At 36.9% G+C, this 26,946-nt stretch overlaps 1 pseudogene; it reads left to right on the top strand.

Annotated features, from left to right (window-relative positions):
* Positions 1–23,148: 23,148 nt before the first annotated feature.
* On the top strand, positions 23,149–25,551 carry LOC116860562 (annotated as a pseudogene).
* The last annotated feature ends 1,395 nt before the right edge of the window (positions 25,552–26,946 follow it).

Below are 26,946 nucleotides of genomic sequence, written 5' to 3' on the forward strand. Positions count from 1 at the left end.
GTCAGAATCATACAACTATGGAACCTTTTCAAATGGACTTCTTTCACTTAGTGATACACATTTAAGTTTCCTCTATGTGCTTCCTTGGATTGATAGCTCCTTATTTTTAGCATTGAGTAATATTTCATCATCTGGATGTACCACGGTTTACTTATCCATTCACCTACTAAAGGACATCTTGGTTGTTTCTAAGTTTTGACGACTATGAATAAAGCTGCTATACACATCCCTGTGCAGGCTTTGTGTGAACCTGAGTCTTGAACTCCTTCGGAAAACTGCCAAACTCTCTTCCAAAGTGGTTGTGCCATTAATGCACAAGAACAGCAATTTAGAAAACATTCTTCCAGGTTCCTGAAAGTTTAAATGTCTTCTTTACTGAAATCAGCATCTTCTCCATTCTATTTCTCAAATCTAAAAGTACCTACAACTTTGAACATCCTAAATATATTTAAAATAACTCTAGAATTTATGGTTCTCCTACCTGTAGGTGGAATATATACACTCAATTAGAATATAGTGTATGTTCGGGCACCTGGGTGGCTCAGCTGGTTAAGCATGCGACTCGATTTCCATTCAGGTCATGATCTCAGGTTTATGAGATCGAGACTAGCATTGGGCTCCACACTGGGGGTGGAGGCTGCTTGGGAGTCTCACTCTCTCTCCTCTTCTGCCTCTGCCCCTCCTCCTCTTTTGTCTAAAAAAAAAAATATATATATATATATATACATATATATATATAATGTTAAAAGCACATGTTTTCTCTTGCCATTCAATTTTCTTTCACTATTTCATTTACTCATTCATTTAAGTTTTTCTGAGCTAGAGATATAGATTTTTGAGATAAAGAGTAAGTAGATAATAATATAGGGATCGTGTGTACAGTAAAAGAAGACTCAAGAGTGGAACTCTGGGGCACACCAACATTTAGGAGACTGAAGGAAAAGGACCCTGTGCAAGCTCATGCTAAGCAGTAATCAAGACAAATGAAAGAAGTCAAATACCAACAGCATCAAGTACAACAGAGAGGTGAAATAAGGAGGCCATTATCCACCAGGAGTCACAACTAAAAGAACAATACATAGCGTCTTTGAAGAATGTGTCAGAGTTCAATCATGAAAATAGGGAATGAGAGGCTTATACAACTAATGGAAGGACTGGGGGAGAGATGACCAAAAGGGCCATAGCTGCTTTTCAGGAAATCTGGAAAAACAGATATTACAGGAACCAATAGCTTCACATGCCTTCAACCCCAAAGAAAATGATCTGTAGGCTGCAAATAGATTGGAATATATCATGTATTTGAATAGCACCACATTACATTAATTAGATAATGTATTGGACTGATTCTTATTAAATTATTTTGCTTATATTATTAATCCACAAACACAATGGTCCTTTTGCTGTTTCGTTCTCAAAAGAGCAAACTGTTTGCATATCACTATTATTTTGATTACTGAATAAACTGTTTTTTTCAATGCATTTTTGATGAACAGGAAACTTTTCATTCCAACATAAGTTGTGAAATTCACAGCCAAGACTGTCTTTTAGTCAGATTGTGATATTGTTTTTAATAAAAACTGCTTTGTTTTCACAAATTTGAACTATGGTTATGTCTAGATGCCTCATTAGCTCTTTCAAAGTATATATTTCTATTGATACCACCAATTTAACCTTAAATCTTTGAGGACTCTTTAAAGTCTCTTAATTTATGTAGGATATTAAGTTGCAAAATAATTAAAACTGAATTTTAAAGATTGGAGAGTTTATTGGAATCAGAAAAATCCTTAAATTAAAACAAAAAGGAGGTCACATTGAATTAGACCTGTTGGCAGAAACCCTACAGAATGAGATGAGAACCTGAGATTTTATATAAATTGAATTGCAAGATATAACATTAATCTACAGAAAATTAAATCATACAGAAACCAAATAAGCCATATAAGAACATTAGGTTTCATTTGATAATTATAAATGATTTTATGCCATTGAAGTTTCAAACTGATTTTGTTAATTTTTACTTAATTCTGCTTTGTGTGTATGGCAAATTTTCACTATCTCCTTTATTCCGGCTAATCCAGCATGTCTTTGCTGCCTAAGAAATCCGACAGCTCTATAGAGAAAAAAAAAGTGTGCATCAAATTCCTAATGAGTGCAATTTACATTATAAGGAGGAACAATCACACTCAGCACTTTCTTTCTTTGGAAATGACTTGGGAATTCCTTAGAAAGATCCAGTGATTTCAAAAACATGCAATATATCACTATCTAGGTTTGTAAAGAAATAAAAATAAAAGGGTTCCTGGTTATTCTGAAATCTCAGTTCCAATAAAATCCCAAGTTATATTTGGCCCTGAAACTCAGGATTCCTCTAAGTGTTAGTAACCTTTAAATATCTCTTTTCTATGTATTCTTGCTGATATTAAGAAAAACTCATGTGATAATTGGAAAGATATTGCACATATATGATTACAGAGTTTCGTTTAGGAGAAACCTTGACATTCTATTAATTTGTTTTGACATGAATTATTGTCTTGAGTAAATCTTCAATCAAAGGATGACAATCTGCATCTTGAGTGTTCTCCATCAAAAATAATTATTAAGAAGTGTGATATTTTCATTTTATTGCATTAGTTTGCTAATTTCTCTGATGTACGATCCCTATTAATTCTGTTTCCTTCTTGAGTTCTTCATCCCTAATAACTCTAACAAGATTCTCACATAAATGCAACTTTGTCAGAATCACAGCCCACTCTCCCCATTTAGTTTCAACAATGATTGTTAATGAGGTATGTAAACAAATTTCCTTTATGAGCAAATCTGCAAGTAAGTCTTGATTTTTTGTGCATTGTATGAGACTTTCCATTTAAAAAGAACTTAATGACTGAATTCAGTAACACTATTTCTGAACATGCCAGGCCTATTTTCACCTCCAGGTTTTTGACTTGTCTATTCTTTATGCAGAGGTGGTTCTCAGCCCAGGTATCCCCACAGATAAACCTCCACTTGTTTCAAGTCATTGCTTAAGTGTAACCTATCAGTGAAACCTACACTGGCAACTTTATTTAATATCCCAACTCCCTTTTCTCTATAATCTCAATATCCTTTACCCTGCTCTATTTGTTTTTCTTCTCTAAAATATACAGGCAGAAAGACAAAGGTTTTTGTCCATATTATCTGCCAATGCATAATTGGCACCTAAAACAAAGTCTGGCACATAATATTTGCACAGTGTTTCTTAGTTATAAAATGATTGATTTCTGCACTGAAAGTGTGGTCTGATGTCTGTGAATACAAAAATCCATTTCGCATTTAATAATTCCTCATGGTCAACAATGCTTACAATTCTCAATTACATAAGATCTATAGTTTAGTTGACTTTTTTCCTATTGAAAAATTGAATAAATTAAATGAAAAATTAACTCTGTGCCATTTCTTATGTTATTCTCCCAGCTTAATAATATTAATTATTCTTTCATCTTTAACAGTTAACCAGTTACTTTTGATTTACTTTCCAAGCAATCTCCTTTAGAAAATTACTTAAGCCATGTAAGCCCAAAGAAAACAATTCATTAAACTTGAGAAGGAGATAAATGCTATTATGTATGTTAATTGTTTCCCTTTTATTTCCATGAGAGTAACATGTTGACAATAACACGATAATAACTTCCTCTGGTACCTAATATATAATACAAATGCACAGGTTTGCCATAATGCCCAACAAAGGTAGCCTGAAAATCCTCTCATGACAGAAATCCAGAAATACTAAACAGAAAATGACAATTTTATAAACCATGCCAGGCTGAATTTACAAGGAAAAAATGGAAATCTCCTGTGATAAAAATGAACAGGGGATAAAAAAAAAAAGAACCGAAGGTGCTGAGTTCACTTAAGAAAATAGAAACTTGACACATACAAAACAGATAATCACGTCAAAAAATGGGCAGAAGCCATGAACAGACACTTCTCCAAAGAAAACATACAAATGGCTAACAGAAACATTGAAAAAATGTTCATCATCATTAGCCATCAGGGAGATTCAAGTCAAAACCACATTGATATACCACCTTATACCAGTTAGAATGGCCAAAATCAACAAGACAATAAACAACATATGTTGGAGAGGATGTGGAGAAAAGGGATCCCACTGTTGGTGGGAATGCAAGTTGGTACAGTCACTCTGGAAAACAGTGTGGAGTTTCCTTAAGAAATTAAAAATAGAGCTTCCCTATGACCCTGCAATTGCACTACTGGGTAATTACCCCAAAGATACAGATGTAGTGAAAACAAGGGCCATCTGTACCCCAGTGTTCATAGCAGCAATGGCCACGGTCGCCAAACTGTGGAAAGAACCAAGATGCCCTTCAAAGGACGAATGGATAAAGAAGATATGGTCCATATATACAATGGAGTATTATGCCTCCTTCAGAAAGGATGAATACCCAACTTTTGTAGCAACATGGACGGGACTGGAGGAGATTATGCTGAGTGAAATAAGTCAAGCAGAGAAGAGTCCATTATCATATGGTTTCGCTTATTTGTGGAGCATAAGGAATAACACAGAGGACAGGGGGAGATGGAGAGAAGAAGGGAGTTGGGGGAAATTGGAGGGGGAGATGAATCATGAGAGACTGTGGACTCTGAGAAACCAACTGAGGGTTTTGGAGGGGTAGGGGTGGGGGTTGGGTGAGCCTGGTTGTGGGTATTATTGAGGGCACATATTGCATGGAGCACTGGGTGTGGTGCATAAACAATGAATTCTGAAACACTGAAAAGAAATTTTTTTAAACATTTTTTAAAAAGAAAATAGAAACCATTATTTAAAATAAAGGTAATTTAATGAGGAAATTGGTTATATAAAGAAGGAAAGAGCTGAAAGACATGTAGGGTACACTGAGTAAATCAAAAGATTAGCTACAACAGAAAACCACTTGCATCCTAATTTTATGGTTGAGATAATGGAAGCATCAAGAGTAGAAGTGAATTGACTGTGTTCTCATAGTTAGGGGTGGAAACATAATACACACCTGGTAGTTTGGCCTTACCTGCTGCAATATAGGATCTCACTGAAGATTAATAGGCAAATAGACAAAACAACAATAGTATTTTTTAAAATTGAAAAATGCAATTATTAAAATTAAAAATTCATCAAACATGGGTGAACAGAAAATATTAAGCAGGAAGCTACATATTATTCAGTTACCCAGAATACATAATGGAGGGAATTCAAGTAAACTAATAAATTAAGAGATATGGGGGCACTTGGGTGGCTCAGTTAGTTAAGCATCTGACTTGATCTCAGCTCGGGTCTGTCTTGTTCTCAGGGTCATGAGTTCAAACCCCATGTTGGGCTCCACACTGTGTGTGGAGCTTATTTTTAAAAATGTTTAAAAAATCAGTTAAGAGACATGGGGGTGACACTCAGAAAATTAACACACTTCTAATCAAATCCTAGAAATAGAGAATAGAAAGAATGAATGATATATTTCCCTGAATTGATGAAATAAACAATTTTCTTGAAGGGAAGAACAAAATATTTAATCCTACTATGAAAAATAAAAATAAATCTACATTTAAAATAACACCAAAAACAAATAGAAAAACTAAAATGCAACTGGAAAAAAATATAATTTATCTACAAAAGAGTGACAAACCAACAGTAGCTATCTCAATGGCACTAACAGCATCAAAGAACAGTGATTGATTACAGAAAATAAATCTTTAAAGTGATGAGGCAAAATATCTTATTTCCTAAAATTCTACAACCAGCTAAGATATTATTCAAGAATGAAGGTAAAAAGAACATTTTCAGGAATATGCACACACACACACACACACACACACACACACACAATTTTCTTGGTAATTATATGTTTAGCATATAAAATGTCTTTCTTTGTCTTTAATGTTATGGAGGCTTGAATTACACTGAGTTTACTTAATATTAAGGTATTAAGACCTGGTGGGGCACCTGGGTGGCTCAGTCATTTAGCGTCTGCCTTCTGCTCAGGTCATGATCCCAGGGTCCTGGGATTGAGCCCCACATTGGGCTCCTTGTTCAGCAGGAGGCCTGCTTCTCCCTCTCCCACTCGCCCCCTCCCCCCGCCGCATGTGTTCCCTCTCTCACTGGCTCTCTCTCTCTCTCTCTGTCAAATAAATAAATAAATAATCTTAATAAAAGGATATTAAGCCCTGAGTTTTCTTTTTTTAATTATGTTATGTTAGTCACCATACAGTACTTCATTAATTTTATATATAGTGTTCCATGATTCATTGTTTGTGTATAACACCCAGTGCTTGTTGCAATACCTGCCCTCCTTAATACCCATCACTGGGCTTCCTCATCCATCCAGTCCCCTCCCTTCTGAAACCCTCAGTTTGGTGCTCACTTCGGTAGCACATATACTAAAATTGGAATGAAACCCTCAGTTTGTTTCCTGGAGTCCATAGTTTCTCATGTTTCATCTCCCCCTCTGATTTCCCCCAACTCACTTCTCCTCTCCTCCTAATATCCTCCATGTTATTCCTTATGCTCTACAAGTAAGTGAAACCATATGATAATTTACTCTCTGTGCTTGACTTATTTCACTCAGCATAATCTCTTCCATTCCTGTCCATGTTGCTACAAAAGTTGGGTATTCATCCTTTCTGATGGAGACATAATACTCATAATACTCCATAGTATATATGGACCACATCTTCCTTATCCATTCGTCTATTGAAGGGTAGCTTCTCTCCTTCCACAGTTTGGCTATTGTGGCCATTGCTGCTATGAACATTGGGGTACAGATGGCCCTTCTTTTCACTATATCTGTATCTTTGGGGTAAATACCCAGCAGTGCAATTGCTGGGTCATAGGGTAGCTCTATTTTTAACTTTTTGAAGAACCTCCATATTGTTTTCCTAAGTGACTGTACCAGCTTGCATTCCCACCAACAGAGTAAGAGGGTTCCCTTTCTCCACATCCTCTCCAACATTTGTTGTTTCTTGCTTTGTTAATTTTGGCCATTCTAACTGGTGTAAGGTGGTATCTCAAAGTGGTTTTGATTTGAATCTCCCTGATGGCTAATGATGTTGAACACTTTTTCATGTGTCTGTTAGCCATTCCTACGTCTTCTTCAGAGAAGTGTCTGTTCACATCTTCTGCCCATTTTTTGACTTATTTGTTTTTGGATGTTGAGTTTACCTGGTATATCTTTACCTATTTTTTTTACTGAGGTCTAATTTACTATTAGTTTCAGGTGTACAACATAATGATTCAGTATTTGTATAGACTACACAATGAATACTACAGTAAGTCTACTTACCATCAGTCACCACACAAAGTCACAAAAAATTTTTCCTTTTGAGAACTTTCAAGATTTTACTCTCTTATATTTGCCCATCATTTGAATTTTAACCTTTCAAATCATATTTTTAAAACATCTCTTATGTACCTTATAGAGTTGGATTGATTTCATGACATGTATAAATTTCTTTTCTCTTAACAAGTGAATTTAGTCCAATTAAGTTGAATGATATGACAGATATGTTTGATATTTTTTCTGTCATTTGAATGTATATCTTATCATGTTGCCTCTTTTTTTAACTGTAATCTTATTAATAGGAAGTTACAAATTATTTTAAGGATTAGCTTTATAATTAAACCATTATATAATAACTTTACAACACCACGTTATTAGGAGGGAAGACTCAATATCAAAAAAAATATCAAAAGGGCACCTGGGTGGCTCAGTGGGTTAAAGCCTCTGCCTTCAGCTCAGGTCATGATCTCAGGGTCCTGGGATCGAGCCCCACATCAGGCTCTCTGCTTAGCGGGGAGCCTGCTTCCTCCTCCCTCTATCTCTGTCTGACTTTCTGCCTACTTGTGATCTCTGTCTGTCAAATGAATAAATAAAATCTTTAAAAAAAAAAGATGTTGCTCCTGCTTAGAGGATTGCTAATTCATTAACTTAACACCAGTTCACTAAAACTATACACAGGTTTTGGGTGGAACTAGACAAGCTGATTCTAATGTTCATATAGAAAAATAAACAGCAAAGATGTATAGTAGAGTCCTGAAAAGGGATATCAATGAGGGGAAACTAACCCTACCAGATTAAAAAAAATTATATAAAGTTTCAATCATGAAAAATAATAGAGGGCACACAAATAGAACAGTATAACAAAATAGAAGTTCCAGAAATACACAAAGATTTATATGGGGATGACATCACATATCAATTTGGGAAAGGGCTTCTTATTAAATGGTTTTGAAATAGCTATGCAGCCATATAAAGAAAAAAATAAAGTCGAATCCACTTCTCATATCAGATGCCATGACAAACTCTACATGTGCCAAATATTTTTTCATTTTATTTCTTTCCAGTGTTCCAGAATTCATTATTTATGCACCACACCCAGTGCTCCATGCAATATGTGCCCTCCACAATATCCACCACCAGGCCCACACAACGTCCCACTCCCCTCCCCTCCAAAACCCTCAGTTGGTTTCTCAGAGTATACAGTCTCTCATGGTTTGTCCCTCCCTCCAATTTCAACCAACTCCCTTCTTCTCTCCATCTCCCCATGCCCTCCATGTTATTCTTTATGCTCCACAAATAAGTGAAACCATATGATAATTGACTCTCTCTGCTTGACTTATTTCACTCAGCATAATCTCTTCCAGTCCCATCCATGTTGATACAAAAGTTGGGTATTCATCCTTTCTGAAGGAGGCATAATACTCCATTGTATATATAGACCATATCCTCTTTATCCATTCGTCCATTGAAGGGCATCTTGGTTCTTTCCACAGTTTGGCAACCATGGCCATTGCTGCTGTGAACATTGGGGTACAGATGGCCCTTGTTTTCACTACATCTGTATCTTTGGGGTAATTACTCAGTAGTGCAATTGCAGGGTCATAGGGAAGCTCTATTTTTAATTTCTTAAGGAATGTCCACACTGTTTTCCAAAGTGTGCCAAATATTTTTTTTTAAATAAGACTATAAAGGGGTGCCTGGGTGGCTCAGTGGGTTAAAACCTCTGCCTTCAACTCAGGTCATGATCCCACGGTCCTGGGATCGAGCCCCGCGTTGAGCTCTCTGCTCAGCGGGGAGCCTGCTTCCTCCTCTGTCTCTGCCTGCCTCTCTGCCTAATTGTGATCTCTGTCAAATAAATAAATAAAATGTAAAAAAAAAAGAACATAAAAGTAATCAGAAAAAAAGATGGCAAATTTCTTTACAACCATAGGTTAGGGAAAACCTTTCTAACGGCTGTGAATTCAAAAGCCATCAAAAACTGATGAAGTAGAGTATATATATATATATGTACTCTCTGTCTCTCTCTCTCTCTCTCTATATATATATATATATAGAGAGAGAGAGTATATATAGATATGTATCTATATATAACCCATTTAACTTCTGCATAGAAAAAAATATCAAGTAATAATGACATATTTGGAAATAACTTGAAAATCATATTACATGCAAAGATCTTATCTCCCTAGTCCCTAAAGTCGTATTAAATAAACTAATAATGCAATAGAAATTATCAAGGTATATGAACAAATAGGTCACAGAAATTACAAATTGCAATTGAACATATAAAAGGTTGTCAGTATCACTCAAAATAAGATAAATACAAATTAGAAAATAATATTTTGTTGAGATAGCATGTTTCATCTCTCAGATTGGCAAATAATCTAAAAGTTTTATTTTTTCAAATAATCTAAAATTTGGCAATTCTGTTGGCAAGGCCAGAGACAGCATGCATTCCCACACATTGCTGATAGAACCGCAGAATGGTAAAATTCCCCTGAAGGGCAATTTGTAAATATCTATTAAAATTACAAATGCATTTGCCCTCTAATGAAGCAATATTTTCTCTGGGAATTTATTCTAAAGACATACATGCATGAAATAAATATTAGAAAAGTATGTTTATTATTCATTGCTGCATCAGCTACAATGCAGAAAATAAGAAACAATCCAATTGTCCATCCATAAGTAATAATTAAACTGTAATACAATGATACAATGGAGAACTCAACAGCAATTCAAAAAAGAAGAAGAAGAAGCAGAAGAAGAAGGAAGAATGAGAGAGTTCTCTATATACCTATATGGAAAGATCTTTCAGTATAGAATGTGAGACTTAAAAAGAAAAAGCAAAGTCCAACAGTATTGCGTGTAGAGTGTATGTTACCTTCTTCATAATAGAAAATAAGAAAAATAAGAATATATGTTCATATTTGCTTATTTTTGCTTAATAAATCTCTGGAAGGATAGATAAGAAACTGAGAAAAGTAGTGAGCAAAGTGCATGTACAGGAGAAGAATGACATTTTTACTCTGTTACTTCTATACTGTTTTGTTAAATATTTGAATATATCACTAACATCTTTTTTTAAATAATTAAAAAGGGTATAAACATATAACAAAAAGGGAGAGGAGGCAACACAGATTTGAAAGCATGTAGAATGGGAATTGCTGATTTAAGGTAGCAGCAGCTCAGGAAGCCAAGAAGCCAGCTTATTCAGGCCACAGAATCCCAGAATGATTTAGAATCGAAAATAAGAGTAAGTGAGAGGAACTGAAAACCAGAAAATTAACTAAAAGTCTGTAGGTCCACATACTTATCCCACAGAAAGTAGATGACTAAACCTCCGTCAGTCCTAGCAGAAGAGTATATACTCTTGGGAGATGTTAAAACAAAGAGACTCTAACACCAGGCACAACTGACATTAGGAGCACTGCACTAAAAACGGAAAGTGAATAGGGTGATAGGAAGAAGGGAGATGAAAAGAAAGAGGTCAAAGATGTAGAGAAGAAGAACTAACATTCACTAAGTACTTATTATGTGCCAGAGTGTAGCATAGCATTTCATTGCATCAACAGTTTTTTATTTTATTCTAGTGTTGTGTTGTATTGTATTGTATTGTATTGTATTGTATTGTATTGTATTGTATTGTATTTTTTAGAGAGGGAGAGAGAGAGAGGAGGGGGAGGGGAAGAGGAACATGGAAAAGGAGGACAAAAGAGAATCCTAAGCAGGCTCCATGCCCAGCACAGAGCCCTACGCGGCGCTCAATCCCACAACCCTGAGATCAAGATCTGAACCGAAATCAAGAGTCAGAGGCTTAAAAGACTAAGCCACACAGGCGCCCCTGTGTCAGCTCATTTACTATTCACAACTACTTTATGAGGTAGGTTCTATAATATTCTTTGTCACATATATAGAAACTGTGATACAGTATTTTTAAGTCATTTGACTAAGGATGCAAACTTACTAAGTGACAAAGCCGGGGACTAAACAGTCACTTTCAGAGCCCATACCTTTAAACACTACATATACTCAAAGGTAAAAATGACTGACCACCCTCCATTTTATTTTCTAGAAAACTCACAGCTGAGTATATGTGCCCCTACCCCACCCACCCACTGCCACTGCCACTTGTGTGACTGCCCGCATTCCTCTAGAGAATGTGATCATGCCAAAAGATACCAGTAGATTCCAGCAATCATGAGTCTTGCAATGAACTACTTCAGTCCCACTCATGCGCACACAGAAAACTCCAAATCATATTATGAGACTAGAACAAACCTGTTATCAAAACAGACAAGGACCAGGGTACCTGGGTGGCTCAGTTGGTTACACATCATGGGATCTAACCCCACATCGGGCTCCCTGCTCAAAGGGGAGCATGTTTCTCCCTCTCCCCACTGCTTATGCTCTCTCTCGCTCTCTCTCTCTCAAATAAATAAAACCTTTGAAAAAGTAAACTAACAAAATGGACAAGACCCAGATGAAGAACAAAAACTATAAGTAAATCTCAATTGCAAGTATAGACCTAAAACACTAAATACTAGTAAAGTGATTCCACCAATGTAGAAAAAATAATATATCATGACCAAATAGATTTGACGGAGGAACGCAAAGATGAGTTAACAAAAGAAAATCTACTAATTTAATTCAATGCATGACCATATTAAAGAAGAAAAAAGCTTTGCATTGTATGAGTAGATCATTGATTTTGTAAAAAGTAACATCAAAATACGAACAGAAAGGAAGGACCATCCTTAACCTGATAAAGGGTATTGACCGAAACCTATAGCAAATACCATATCTTAATGGTTCAGCTATAGGAACATTCTTTTTTAAGCCAGGAATGAGAACAGTAGGTCTAATATTGTCATTATCAACCTAATACTGGAGATCTTAGATAACATAAAACAAGAAAAAAATTAAAATTGGAAAGGAAGAGGCAAAGCTATCATCACCTACAAAGGCTAACATAGGGTTTATTAGCCTGATGTTCTTAGTAGGCTTGTTAGCTATTATCAAGTTTATGTAAATTTTTAAATAATACAAGAAAACCACATATTATTTATAAACACATAGTAAAATTTTAAAACTTGGCATAGGGATGATATACAACTTTTCCAGAAAGAGAAGAGGAAAAATTACTTGGGTTAGTGTCTTAATTTCCTTGAAAAATCTGATACAGAGATAAGCACCCAGTGTTGTATGGAAGTGTTGAATCATTATATTGTACACCTGAAACACATGTTATACTGTATGTTAACAAACTGGAATTTAAGTTAAAACCTAAAATAAATGAATAAGCAAACTAAATAACTCTTTAAATAGGAAAAAATAAAAATAAAAATCTTTTACAAATAAGGCAAAAATTCAGACTACCATTGCTCCTTGACATTAGTACTATGTATATATGACACCAAAACATCCAGTCAATTCAGCTGACTTAGTCCAAGGTGAATCAGTATAGGAGGAAATTTAAATACAAAACAAAACATTAGAGAATTGATTGCTTGCTGACTGCTTTATTCAGTCAAAATTATTAAATGGCTGTCATGGGGAAGGATTCTACAGATTTTAATAAGCTATAGGTAACATTTCCTAAGCAGCCTCCTTAGGATAGCTTTGGAATAATTTTCTATTAGAATAAAAGATTGGGGCGCCTGGGTGGCTCAGTGGTTAAAGCCTCTGCCTTTGGCTCAGGTCATGATCCCAGGGTCCTGGGGTCAAGTCCCGCATGGGCTCTCTGCTCAGCAGGGAGCCTGCCTCCTCCTCCTCCTCTCTCTCTGCCTGCCTCTCTGCCTACTTGTGATCTGTCTGTCAAATAAATTAAAAAAATCTTTTAAAAAAAAGAATAAAAGATTTATCAATTGTTATCCTCTATAAGGTCAAAGGGAGAGAAAATGGGCAGATTTTCCTCTACCTACAATACTGCTTTCTAAAATGGTTTAACTTTAGAATAACAAAGGAGGCTTAATTGAGAAGAGGACAAATGCAGGCAAATGGAGATTGATCCCGTGAAATGAGCAAATACCCCTGCAACTATAGGGGAATCCAGGACCCCAAATGCTAGGTCAGTTTAATAAACTTCAGCCAATGAAACAAGCTGATAACACAGGAGGGGTAAAAAAGAGGACACTAAAATTATTGTTTCTATTCGCATTGCTAATATTAGCTATGTATGATAGACTGGGAACTCTTCAGCAGGAGGGTTTTTTCCTAGTGAGTCACATTTCCACAGGCCAACCAAAGGTGCCTCTGACACAGGAGTTGACACTAAGAAATCAGCATTGCTTTTTAGAGATTCCCTACTTCTATGGAAATTCATTTATTCATTCACAGAAAAAGAAAACATTTATTGGTTTCAACTCTCCATAGTAAGTCAGATGCATTCCGTTATGGATTAGTTATCCATTGCTGTGCAACAAAGCCACTAAACATTAATAGCTTAAGACAAAAATAATTTTTATCATCTCTAATTGTTTTTCTAAGTCTGAAATTCCAGTACTATTTCACTGGGCACTTGTGGCTCCATCTCTAAATCAGATGTCTTTCAGGGCTGCAATCATCTGAAGGTTCGACTATAGCTGGAAAATAAGCTTTCCAGTTTGCTCACTTACCTGGCTGGCAAGTTGATGTTGGCTGAGAAAAAGGAGCCCTGTTTCTGTCTACATGTATTCCTCCATGGGGCTGTTTGAGAGTTCTTCTAACACAGCAGCTGGCTTTCCCCATAGTGAGTGATAAGAGATCAATGTGGAAGCCACATTGCTTTTTATAACAGCCTTGGAAGTCACAAACTGCCACTTCTGCCATATTCTATTTGTTACAGAGTCAGCCCTGATTTACTTGGGAGAGGACAACACCGGGGCATAAGTATAAGAGGCAAGGATCACTGGGAGCCGTATCAAAGGTTGGTTTCTATATCTTCTTTCCAAACAGCTCATATCATGTAATACCAATGCAGTATGATAAATGCCATAACATACAATTTTTTAAATTTTAGTCTTGATTATCCATGGAGAAAACTAAACTTTCCAAATTTTCCTTCTCCAAAGACCGAAGCTACAAGAGAGTGATAAAACCTAAAGTCACTAACCTTATCCTAATCTTGCTTTTGGATAAAGCCAACAAACCTTAAGTTATTGTTTATAATTTTTTTATCATTTTGGCAAGAAAGAAATTAAATTTTTTAATATCCATCTTAGAAAAGATGACATTTGAGGTTGACACTGAAAAGGTCAAACAGAATGCTTGAGGTTAACCTATACATCAATACTGACAGATTGAAACAGGAATGATGCTTTCAAACTTAGATTTTAAACTTAACATGATTTTCAGTTTTGCTTACTGAAAATAGTACTCCAATTTATTTTTTATTAGTTTTTTAGTATTACAATTTAAAATAGGTTTTATATTTGCTCTTTAGAAGAGTAAGTTCATGGATGTTGAGAAAACAATGATTCTTTTCCCCCAAATCTGTACTATTCAAATATGTTTTGAGCTCAAAAATATAACTGTTTCCCATAAAGGTCTCTTCTAATTGGATAAAACTGTACAAATGGACAAAGGAAGAAAAGAGACACGATGTCACCTGGTTTTCCCTCTCCAGGTTAATAAGAGGGCTTATGGTGCTGAGAATGACAGATATTAAAGACATTACCTACTTAGGTAAAGTTCAAATGGGAAAGCTGGTGGTAATTACTGATGGTTATTTGCTTGATTATGTTTTGAAGAACATGGCTAGAAAGGAAGACTATGAAATTTAAAAGCCAAAATGCCAAAGTTTTGCCCCAAATACAGTAGGGACTCTTAGTACTTTACAGTTCTTTGTAATGAAATTTTATTTTTTTAAAAGATTTTATTTATTCATTTGACAGAGAGAGATACACAGAGAGAGAGAGAATGAGCAGAGGAAGAGGCAGAGGGTGAAGCAGGCTCCCCACTGAGCCAGGAGCCCGACATGGGTCTCCATCTCAGGACCCCGGGATCATGACCTGAGCTGAAGCCCAATGTTTAACCATCTGAGCCACCCAGGTGCCCCTGTAAAGAAGTTTTAATATCAAAACCAAGTTATGGTTCTGATCCAACTTAAGGTACCTTTTGCTAGTGTGTGTGTGTGTGTGTGTGTGTGTGTGTGTGTGTGTGTTATCAGCTGGGGGCAACTGCTGGAATCCCAAGAGATTTATCAAGTAGACTCGACTTCTGACTTCCATTATGTAATCACTTATCTTTTTATACAAAGTAGAGTGGTCATTCCAAGATTAGAACATAAGATTGCAAATCTTTGCCATTTGATTATAGCCATAGTCCTGACACACTGTTTACATAAACCCGCTAACTTGTTCTGGGAACTGCATTTCTATTGGCCTCTTTCCAATTTAGTTTGAGATCCTATCTTGTGGCTTCTATCTGCTTACTTTGTACAGAGGCTAGAGTTCTATTTCATTTGGTTCTTCTGAAACTCATTTTTACTTTCTTGAAATTACTCACTTCACTGCTTCACCAATTCCTGTTGACATAACATACTAGGACTTAAAACCATGACTTTACTCATTATAATTTTCATTTGTCTTTTTTAAGTTTGTTTTCAGATATCTACCATATAAACACTAACCTCCCTTAGTTCCTATCTCTATTTTGAGCATGATTCTCCCTCCCTTATGTCGGTTTTGTGAGGAAACTGGCATCTTTCAATACGCTTAACTTCTTTGCTCAAGTCAACTAGAATTCATTTCTGTTGTTTGCAACCAAGAATTCCAAGTGATAGTGAGATTATTACAATGAATGTGTTGCATGCCACAGATACCCAGAAATGCAGGGAAAGTAGAATTAATTATCTTGCTTAGGGTGGATTGAATGCTGTGAAAGATGCCACTAATATTTATGGATAATCACCCAGTAGCCCATGGCATACAATGACAAAAAAGATTATTAAATAAGGCACCTAGCCACCTAGTATGGGGTAATCATTGAAAGTAAAATTTGGGAGAAATAATTGTCACTTTTAAGGACAATATGCAGAAATTCAAGGACCATGGCATACAGATGGCTGCTTCCAAAAGCTCTGGACGCTTTATGAAAAAAGAACAAGATTCGCAAATCCCTAAATTCTAGTATCAAGGCAGGGATTTATATGACCATGAGCACGCTAAATGAATCTATTGCCTCTTGTATTTATAAGGTTGAGTAAGAGGAAAACCAAATATTTAGTATGACCCTGTAAGCTGCCAAACCGTAATTTCAGTTAAATCCTCAGCTTCCCAAATTCTATATTGGAAGTTATTGCGTTGAACAGGAACAAGTTGGATATAGACAATTGGAAGGGTAATATCAACAGATACAAAGGTCTCAGGGTATTCCCAAACCCAAATTCCCACAGCCAAATTATCCCAAACTCCCATAACAAATAGAAGTATCCTCTCTATCCCCTTCCCTGCAGATGCTAACACTATCATTGGGGACTTACCTCCTGAGAAAAGCCAATGCTTCTCTTTGTCTAATAATAGAGTCAGGTCCCAGTAGTCTCTGGAGGATTAATTAAAAGGTTTAGTGCTAGAACACAAGTCAGATACAATATAGATTACAGGACTTCTCTAATTTGTAAAAGAAAAACATTTTTATATAGGGTCAAAATCATCAATATAGGTGTTCTTTGCAGATGGGCTAGCAGAAAGCTAAGATTGCTTCTGTTTGCCCAGCTGGTTGACTAAAAAGTCTCAGTATTGGTAGTCATACTAAATATACTCGAAATGTTAGAAATTGCTAGGTATAATATTTGGAATGAACAGAATGAGAAATATTTGCTTTGCGTGCCTTCCCATGTGTACCTACTAACACCCCCAGAGGGAATTCAGAAGACATTCCCTTCACCACAACCTCATAGGAAGGAATGAAGGCTAAAATCTTCTGTGAAATATTGGGATCCTGAAAAGTCTACATCTTCCATGAAAAAATGGACTTGGGAAAAAATCCACAAGATAGTACAAAAAGATAATAAATAACTTTATCTCATATTGGAGTCTAGGTGACAAAGAAGTCTCCTCTGACTCCTCTAATTCCACTAACATTAGCACAATCAATCCTTAAGCAGGCAAAGGGGCTCAAATTTACAACCCCTCTGCAGCATGGGGGAAAAAAGACAAGAAATTGAGAGTTTTTAATTTTTTAAAAAAATATTTTATTTATTTATTTGATAGAGAGAAATCATGAGTTGGGATGGGGTGGGTGAGGAGCAGAGAGAGAGGGAGAAACAGACTCCCTACTGAGCTGGGAGCTCAATGCAAGACTGGATCCCAGGACCCTGGGATCATGACCTAAGCCAAAGGCAGATGCTTAACTGACTGAGCCACCCCGGCACCCCTAAAATCAAATGTTTTTAGTTGAGTAGCATCCTGGTGTTCTTGGAAGAAACAAATGCTAACATTCTCTAAAAAGATGGGTCCTTACCTCAGGCTTTCTAGGATCTCCAACAAACAGAGTTGGATTCTACTGAGTTTTTAGTCCCGCAATACATAATAGACCAGAAAATAATCCATTTCCAACCAGAATTAGCAGAAACAATAAACTCTACAATTAGCCCAGAACATACACCTAATGGATGTATCTAATACATAATCTAAAATTTAGATAATAAAAGATAAAATGAAATACATGATTTTTAAAATTTTAAATGAAATATATGAAAGAGAAGAAAGATATTCTTTTTTAAAAGATTGTTGGTTGAGGGAAATTGGAAGGGGAGGTGAACCATGAGAGACTATGTACTCTGAAAAACAATCTGAGGGTTTTGAAGGGGCAGGGGGTGGGAGGTTAGGGGAACCACGTGGTGGTTATTAGAGAGGGCACGGATTGCATGGAGCACTGGGTGTGGTGCAAAAACAATGAATACTGTCACGCTGAAAAGAAATTTTAAAAAAAAGATTGTTGGGATTTATAAAAGAGTCAAATGGAATTTCTAAAATTTAAAAGAAAAAAAAAACCTTAATAATTGAAAAGCATTTAAAGGTATTTCTTTTTGTGAAAACTGGGCTAGGTCTATCCCAACACTCAAGAAACTAAAGAAGCTGGATCTATACACACATCATATTGCTGCCATTTTTCCCCCAGCTCTACTGAGATATCACTGATACATAACATATGTATGTTTAAGGTGTACAATGTGATGATTTGATATGCAGACATCTTGTGAAACAAAATGTCCCCACACCTTCTTAAAAGTATCAAATAACTAAGGAGAAAATATGAAATTAACAGGGAAATTTGTAACCCTGAAAATAAATGGACATGAAAGCCACATTTATCCATAAAGGTACTTAGAGATTTTGGAAAACTTAATTTGAGCTTTTATTTTGAAAACGTCACTAGTCTAAATAAAACACAGGCTGAAAATAAAATAATAACAATTATAAAATATTTCAAACTGAATGTTAATGAAAAAACTGTGTATTAGAATTTAAGGAATGTGATTAAAGCATTATTAAAGTAAATTTATTGTTTCAAAATCATATATTAGAGAAAATAACTTCAACCAAAATGATACACTGCAGTAGATTGAGTACAGAAACAGATACATGGACCCAACCAGCTGTTCTTTTTTTATTTTTCCAAATATTTTATTTATTTATTTGACACAGAGAGAGATCACAAGCAGGCAGAGAGGCAGGCAGAGAGAGGGGGAAGCAGGCTCTCCGGGCTCCATCCCAGGACCCTGGGATCACGACCTGAGCCAAAGGCAGAGGCTTAACCCACTGAGCCACCCAGGTGCCCCGAACCAGCTGTTCTTAATCCGCACACTAAAAAGAGATTTGCAAAATGTAAAAGAAGTCCCTTTCCCTATTGTTTTTTGTTTTGTTTTGTTTTGTTTTGTTTTGAAAACAAAGTTATTCTTCATTCAAATATTTTAATACCATGTAATGGATTTGTTATTTTCAAATGAAATGACTAAATATCAATTTCTCAGTTTACTATCTAATACATGTTTATATATACACATATATACATATTTGGGGTTCTTCTCAATAATTTATAAGAGTTTAAAGAGGTCTTAAGGTGGGCGCCTGGCTGGGTCAGTCACTTAAACGTCTGCCTTCGGCTCAGGTCATGATTCCACGGTCCTAGGATTGAGCCCCACATTGGGTTCCCTGTTCAGCAGGGAGTCTGCTCCTCATTCTCCCTCTGCCTACACTGGCTTGTGCTCTCTCTCCCTCACTCTTTCTAACAAATAAATAAATAAAATGTTAAAAAAAAAATAAAAGAGGTCCTAAGGTGTTGGAGGTCCAATTAGAGAACGTCTACCCCAGAAAAAACACTTGAACCAAGGGTATATGTTAAAGTATGTCTGTAGCAACAATATTTAATATTTATAATAGCCCCACCAGAAAAATGAATGGGAACACATTAAGAACTTTGATACATTTTGTCACAATGTCCTCCAGAAACCTTGTATAAATTTACATTTCCCCGGGCAATGTATGAAAGGACCCATTTTTTCTCATATCCATGCCAACCCTGGTATTAGCACTTTTCTTTTTATTTTCCGAGGTTTCTTTAAAAAAAAAAAAAGAGAGAGATTGATTTATTTTGGGGGGAGGGACAAAGAGAGAGGGAAAGGGAGTCTTAAGCAGACTCCACACTGGCCGCCAAGCTGCAACTGGGGCTCGATCTCACGACCCTGAGATCAGGATCTGAGAGGAAACCAAGAATCAGATGCTTAACTCCTGCACTGCCCAGGCGTCCCTACTTTCTGCTGTTTCAGATGTGATAACTCTTGTTTTAATCTTCGTTCCAGTGATAGCTATTCAGGTTAAACACTTTGTACTTCTCATCGGCTACCCGGTTGTTTGTATTTATCAGTTTGTGCAGCACGTGGTCATGTCATTTGCCATTACTCCAATCAGGCTGCTATGTGAGATCACACACACACACACACACACACACACACATTGTGAAGAACCCTGGAGGCAGAACTAGGATTTTAAGAAGATCGACCTCAAACACTTAACCCACTAGACACAGAAAGCTGCACAAAGTTTACAACTAGCAATGCTGTTGAGGAGGTTTAGGGTTAAGCCTCAAACGTAAAGATAATTTAAGTTGGTTATAAAACTCAATGTCCACGTAAAAATAATTGTTGAAGAGATAAAGTAGAAAATATATTATATCTACGTTATGTTAATATGGTCTAAGAAATCCAGAAGTTGATGGGAAAGAAACATGCTCTACACTTTTTCTTCCACGTAGGAAGAAAAATTAAATATTAAACAAATAATTATACACATAAAATGCCTTGAAAACATAGCAGTCGGAATCTCCGTGAGGTTCTTTAGCATTCTAGTTGCTAATCTCTGCTGAGTCCCTTGGAGTCTCGTCCTATTTTTGTGCAGTTCTGGAGGGAGTCCGCTGTATCTTTTCTGAAAAGTACAGAATGAGGAAGCCCCATTGTGGGGTTCTCTCCTCTCTAGAGATTTGCCCCTCAGTATCCATTCGCTCTGACAGCCTCAGACCCTGACTTCTATGGCTTCAGTCCGGTGGGGCTGCTACTTTTTCCCAGCAAACTGCACGGGAAAACGAAGTAAAGTGAAGCTGTCTTTGTGTACTTCCCTTCTTTCAGGGACCATATCCCTTTAGAGACTCGTGTCCTCTTCTGTTCCGGAACAATTTGGTCCTAAAGACTGAGATGAGACAAGCGAGGCAGGTTTTCATGCCTGGAGTCTGGAAGAAGCTATTGTGGCACAGAGAAGGCTAGCAGAGCCTGAGCAACATGGTGTGGGCATCACCACAGATGAGAGGCCCAGCACAGATGAGAGGGGTATGAGAAACTGAATGGAGGAATGAAGGCATTTGCAAAAGAAGGATGCCTAATGCAGCCTGTCAGAGCCCAAGCACAGTGAGTGAGGACGGCATCCAAAGAGCATCATCATCACGGTGCAGTAGATCTTAGAAGCAAGAGGTCTGGACCTGATTCCCGGCTCTGTTACTTCATCTATGACCTTGGCAACAGCATTTAATCTCTTGGCTATTTTATTGGCAACCTGAGCTAAATATACCAACCTTGTCTATCTCTGATGGTTGATACGAGTTGAAAACAAAACTGAGACAGTCTAAGGTAGTATAAATTAAAGTACGCTGGAAATCGTAAAACAATATACAAATAAGTTATTGTCTATCAGTAATAATTTTTTTCAGAGTAATCGAAAAACATCTTGCACAATATATCACTGATCAAAACTGAGCTGGTTTTGAAAGGCTTTGTGTAACTACCCAGCAAACAGACCACAGGCTTTGGAATTTGTATCACAGCCCTGCCAGCTACATGATACTGGGCCAGTTATTTAACTTTCTTTTTTTTTTTTAGATTTTATTTATTTATTTATTTATTTGAGAGAGAGAGAGAGAGCAAGAACTGAGGGAGGGGTTGAGGGAGAGGGAGAAGCAGACTCCCCACTGAGCATGGATCCCAACAAGGAACTCCTTCCCAGGACACTGAGCTCATGACCTGAGCCAAAGGTATATGCTTCACTGACTGAACCACTCAGACACCCCCAAAATTTTATTTATTTACTTGTTTTTTTAGAGAGGGCAAGCACACAGGAGTGCAGGGAGGGGCAAAGGGAGAGAGAGAGAGAGAGAGAATCTCAAACAGATTCTGTGTTGAGTGTGGAGCCTGACATGGGCTCAATCCCACAACCCCAAGATCACAACTTGAGCCAAAATAAAGAGTCAAACACTTAACTGACTGTACCACCTAGACACGCCCCCCCCCCAGGTTACCTAACTTCCTGAGCTTCAGTTTTGACATCCAAAATAATTGCACAACTTCATTATGAGAAATAAATGGCACAGGATATGCACTCAGGAATAAAAGGAAAATTATTATCAACCTAAGAAAGCTAATAACAATTTCTAAAAACCTAACTATTACCACTGGGCAATTTAGGTACCTATTCATTTTTATGGAAGTTTTTAACTGGATAATTATATTTGAATATTACCTTATGTGACTTATTTTCTCATATTTGTAAATGATCACACTTTTACAGCATCTTAAGAAACTAAAACATTATATCTTTAAAGACTGAGAATTTATAGGAGGATGTTAGAAAAATAAAGTCCAATTGGACTAATAAAGTCCAATTCAAATTAAGTAGAGCATATGAGAAGAGCCAAATTAAGAGCAAGGACATAAAGTTTCTCATATCTATTTTTTTTTAATGCCATTTTGCCACGTGTGGACAATAACAGGAAATCAACCACAATTTGCTTGTCCACCTCATCATTTTGGTAACTGCAAGTCTATTTTTTTTAAAGATTTTATTTATTTAATCATTTGTGAGAGAGAGCGAGAGCACGTGTGCAAGAGAGAGTGGGGATGGGAGGGACAGATGGGGAGGGAGGGGCGGACTAGGAGGAAGGGGGACAAGCAGACTCCACCTCCACACTGAGCACAGAGCCCCATGCAGGGCTCGATACCACGACAACAAGATCATGACTGAGGTGAAATCAAGAGTCACATGCTTAACTGAGCCACAGAGGCATCAGCAAGTCTATTTACTTAAAATGTGAAAGGCTGACGTTTTTAGTCAATAGTTTAAAATGTTAATGTTGTGTTAATCTGGGAGCAAATCATTTCCTATTTAAACAGATTGATTTTGTCCAGGAGAGAGCTGTAATCTGTAATGATGTGGTAAGTCATTTAGAAATAATTAGAAAGGTCCTGTCACTGAAAGAGATCAAGCAATAGTTTTGGAAAAAGGTTTCGTAGAAAATATATGTTGGTTAGTGCACATTTACTGTCTTTGTTTATATAGTATTTCTTTGTGCTAATAACATGATTCTAAACAGTACAAAAAACATGGCAAGAAAAATGGTAAAGATGAGTATACTTGACTAACCTTCCAACAAAACTTCTCCTCTCCCAAGAAATTGCAACTATTCTTGGTGAGAAGTTCCTGAATTGTTAGACATCAGAAAGAGAATCAAGGAGCAGCCTGTATAAGAAAGATGCATTCTTGGGGTGACAATGCTGCCTTTAAACAAATACTTTACTGGTAACATCTGTTTGGCTTCTCTTTTAGCTGTAATTGCCTTCAACTCTCATAAAATACTCTAAAGGTATTAAGCTTAAGCACAAAGAAAATACAAACCATGGCTTCTTATCATGACCCTCCCCCAATACACACACACTCCCCCTTGTCACTTACACAATGAGGCTCTATAGCAACAGGGACAGAGACAGAGACAACCAGTGAACTGACTTACTGAGGACAGCGTTGTCAACACATTAAGTATGTTGTGTGACAATATTTGAGAATATTTTGTGGCAATATTTGAGACATATTACTACCAAAAAAATGTATTGTTTGTGTGAAATCCAAATTTAACAGACCGTCCCGTTTTCTTTTTTGTTTGTTGTTATTGCTGCCGTTGTCGCTTTTGTTTTGTTCTATTTTCCTTTGTGGCTAAATCTGTCCATCTTAACTCAGTTGTGTTCTATTGTTGGCTCTGTACTTATTAACACTATGATCTTAATTGAATCACTTTCTCTTGGATTGTCAAGTTAAGCTAAAATCATGATTCCAGTTTTCATTTTTATATTTCTACTTTGAGAAGAAACGCCACGCTTAATGATCTACTTCCAGGTCAGCCACAGGTGACTACTAAACAATTAATTGATTATCTGAACAAATATTACAGTGATTAAAATTAGCCATATTGGCTTCAGGTATTTAGAGGACGATGATATCAGATTAACAGTCAATATTCTGTCTTTGTAATGACCTTGAAAATGGCCAAGTCCCCCCACCAAAACTATCTATATGCTGTTTTAATTATATTCTCCTTCTTCCCTCCCTAAACCTCCTTGCTTCGAAAATCTATAAATGGCTACAACAGGGAGTGGTCAACACCCTATCTTTGTAAGGACCTTAAAAATGGCCAAGCCCTCCAGGCTTTTCTGGAGATTTTCTCTCTTAGCTCATTGTCACACTCTAATACTACCTCAACCATAATTCTTGGTAATTTTATTATTCGCATGTGTAATGCTTCGAAGACCCTGAAATTTCATTTGACCTCCTCTTCCCAAATGTTCTTGTTTTTCACCTTATCTTATCCCCCTACTCCCATGGGTATATGCTAGACCCTGTCATAACAAAAGATGCAACCACTCCCTAGTTTCAGCTTCAAACATCTCATTCTGTCTACTGTGTTCTATATTTACATTTCATTTCTGCCAGTACCCCAACTCCAATTATCCTCTCCCCACCTTGTTACCCTTAGTAAGTTTTCACTCATTTCCACCTAGCTTAAATTGCACAGTCCATCCATATTATAGACATTAATATAATTGGTTTTCCTCTACTTCTGGAAACCCAGAAGTATTGCCATTCTAAACCTCTTAAGGTTAGGCAAGGCTCTGAAGGCTGCCAGGCAATTGTAATATATTTCTGTAATTCACTCCTTCCCTCATCGTCATTGAAACCTATTTTCTGCATTATCCTTCCATTTCAGATATCCGACAATTTCTTTTCCAACTTTACTCTCAGCTGATGACATTGCTTGGGGAAAAAAAAAAAGGAGGAGAGAGAGATTAACAGATAAAGAAAGAAGTTCAGAAACAACCTTACAAGCTATCACAATATATATCATGTCCCTTCCCAGAAATATACACATATGTTAGGCCTTTCTTCCTGTTGATATTGGCATATTGTTCACACTCTGTACTAAAGTTATCTCCTCCACTTTTCCCCAAGACCCTAACTTTGAAAATAGCATCACTCTTTCATGGCCGTGGAGGTTTTAACAAAGGCCAACACCTAGGACCTCTGGAACATGTAGTTTTATTAGGAGAGTTCCTACATCCCTGTGAAGATGACACAGTCTGTAGTTGTACTACAGATGAAAAGAAGGTGTCTTATTTCAATGCTCCAGTTGATTTAGAGAACAAAGAACAACTTGGTAAGTTGGAGGAAATATGCGGACAACTTAGAGATTTTTGTTTTTCTGTGAAATTGTCAGAAAATATGAAGGCATCTTCCTTTAAAAAAAACTGCAGAAGTTCTATACAGACCCAAATAAACTGATACCATTGCAGGGGTTTTTATCCCAACCTCCAGGTGAGAAGGGAACCCCAACAAGTGGTAGCAGGGGAGGCCAAGGAGAGGGAAGAGCAGAAGATGACAGAGGAGAAAGAGGACGTGGAAGTGGAGGCTTCAAAGGAGGAAGGGGTGGTGGTGGTTTCAGAGGGAGAGGACATTAAGTATAACAACTGGCAAAGACACCTCCTTCATGATCTAATTCTGTGGACCAGAAACTTGTTTCTTGAGCAACTCTTGAAGAACTGGTCATTTTATGACAATGGAACTAAAATGTCCATGCCGCTCAAAAATGAGCATGACAGAATAGGCAATTTTGCTCTAAAAGAATACAAACAAGTGTTTTGATGTTCTGTACAATGATTGGAACTCTGTGGGAGCTTACTAAATGGACTCTTTTCATTTGAAGCATACTTGGAATTTTTTAAAATAAAGTGTGTTATTTCTTTAAGTTAAAGAAAGAAAATAACATCACTCTTTCAATTACCCCCACTTTCCAGAATCATTCTAATTTCCTTCTCTGTTGGATTTTTCCCATCAGCATACAAACATGCTATAATTTCTCCTACTTTATTAAAACACTTCTGTCCTACACCTGTTGTAGCTACTGCCCCTCTTCTCTGGTACTCTTAACCCCAAAGTGCTTTGAAAGACTTGACTGCATTTGAGACCTCCAGTTCCTCTCCTCCCATACTTTCTTGGGCTCATTCCAATTGGAACCTCAACCCCACCATTACACCAAAACTGTAGTAGTAAATGTCACAAATAACCTTCATGTATTTAAAGCCAATCACTGTCTCTCTGATATGAGGAAGTTGAGAGGCAACATGGGGGGTAGGAAAAGAATAAGTGAAACAAGATGGGATCGGGAGGGAGACAAACCACCAGAGACTCTTAATCTCACAAAACAAACTGAGGGTTGCTGGGGGGAGGGGGGTTGGGAGAGGGTGGTGGGGTTATGGACATTGGGGAAGGTATGTGCTATGGTGATGGCTATGAAGTATGTAACCTGGTGATTCACAGACCTGTACCCCTGGGGCTAATAATACATTATATGTTAATTAAAAATGGAAAAAAATAAATAAAAATAGATCCAATCATTGTCACACTCCTCATCTTATTTGCCCTATCAGCAGCATCTGACACGGTTGGTTGCCTCTCCTTTCAGTGTCTTTACTTTGCTCCCATGACACCATGCTATTCTAGCATTATTTTCATGGTTATTTCAAAATAATTATTTCTGAGTTTTTTAAAGGTGATGATGGTTGTGGCAGACTCTAAGATGACCCCTACTGATCCCACCTCTTGATATTCATGTCTTTACATAATCTGCTTCCTTTGAGTGTGGGTGGAATTTGTGGCTTGCTTTAGCCAATAGAGTATGACCAAGGTGATATGATGTCACTTCCATGGTATGTTATAGAAGATTATAACTTCTATTTTGCTAGCAGATTCTTTCCCTTGCTAGCCTTAGTAAAGCCCACTGCCAAGTTGTGAGCTACTCCATGGAGATGCTCACATGACAAGAAACTGAGGTCTATATTCAGCAAACTTCTTGG

This window comes from Lontra canadensis, unplaced genomic scaffold (assembly GCF_010015895.1).
Source record: "Lontra canadensis isolate GAN:19392208 unplaced genomic scaffold, GSC_riverotter_1.0 scaffold178, whole genome shotgun sequence".
Taxonomy (NCBI): domain Eukaryota; kingdom Metazoa; phylum Chordata; class Mammalia; order Carnivora; family Mustelidae; genus Lontra; species Lontra canadensis.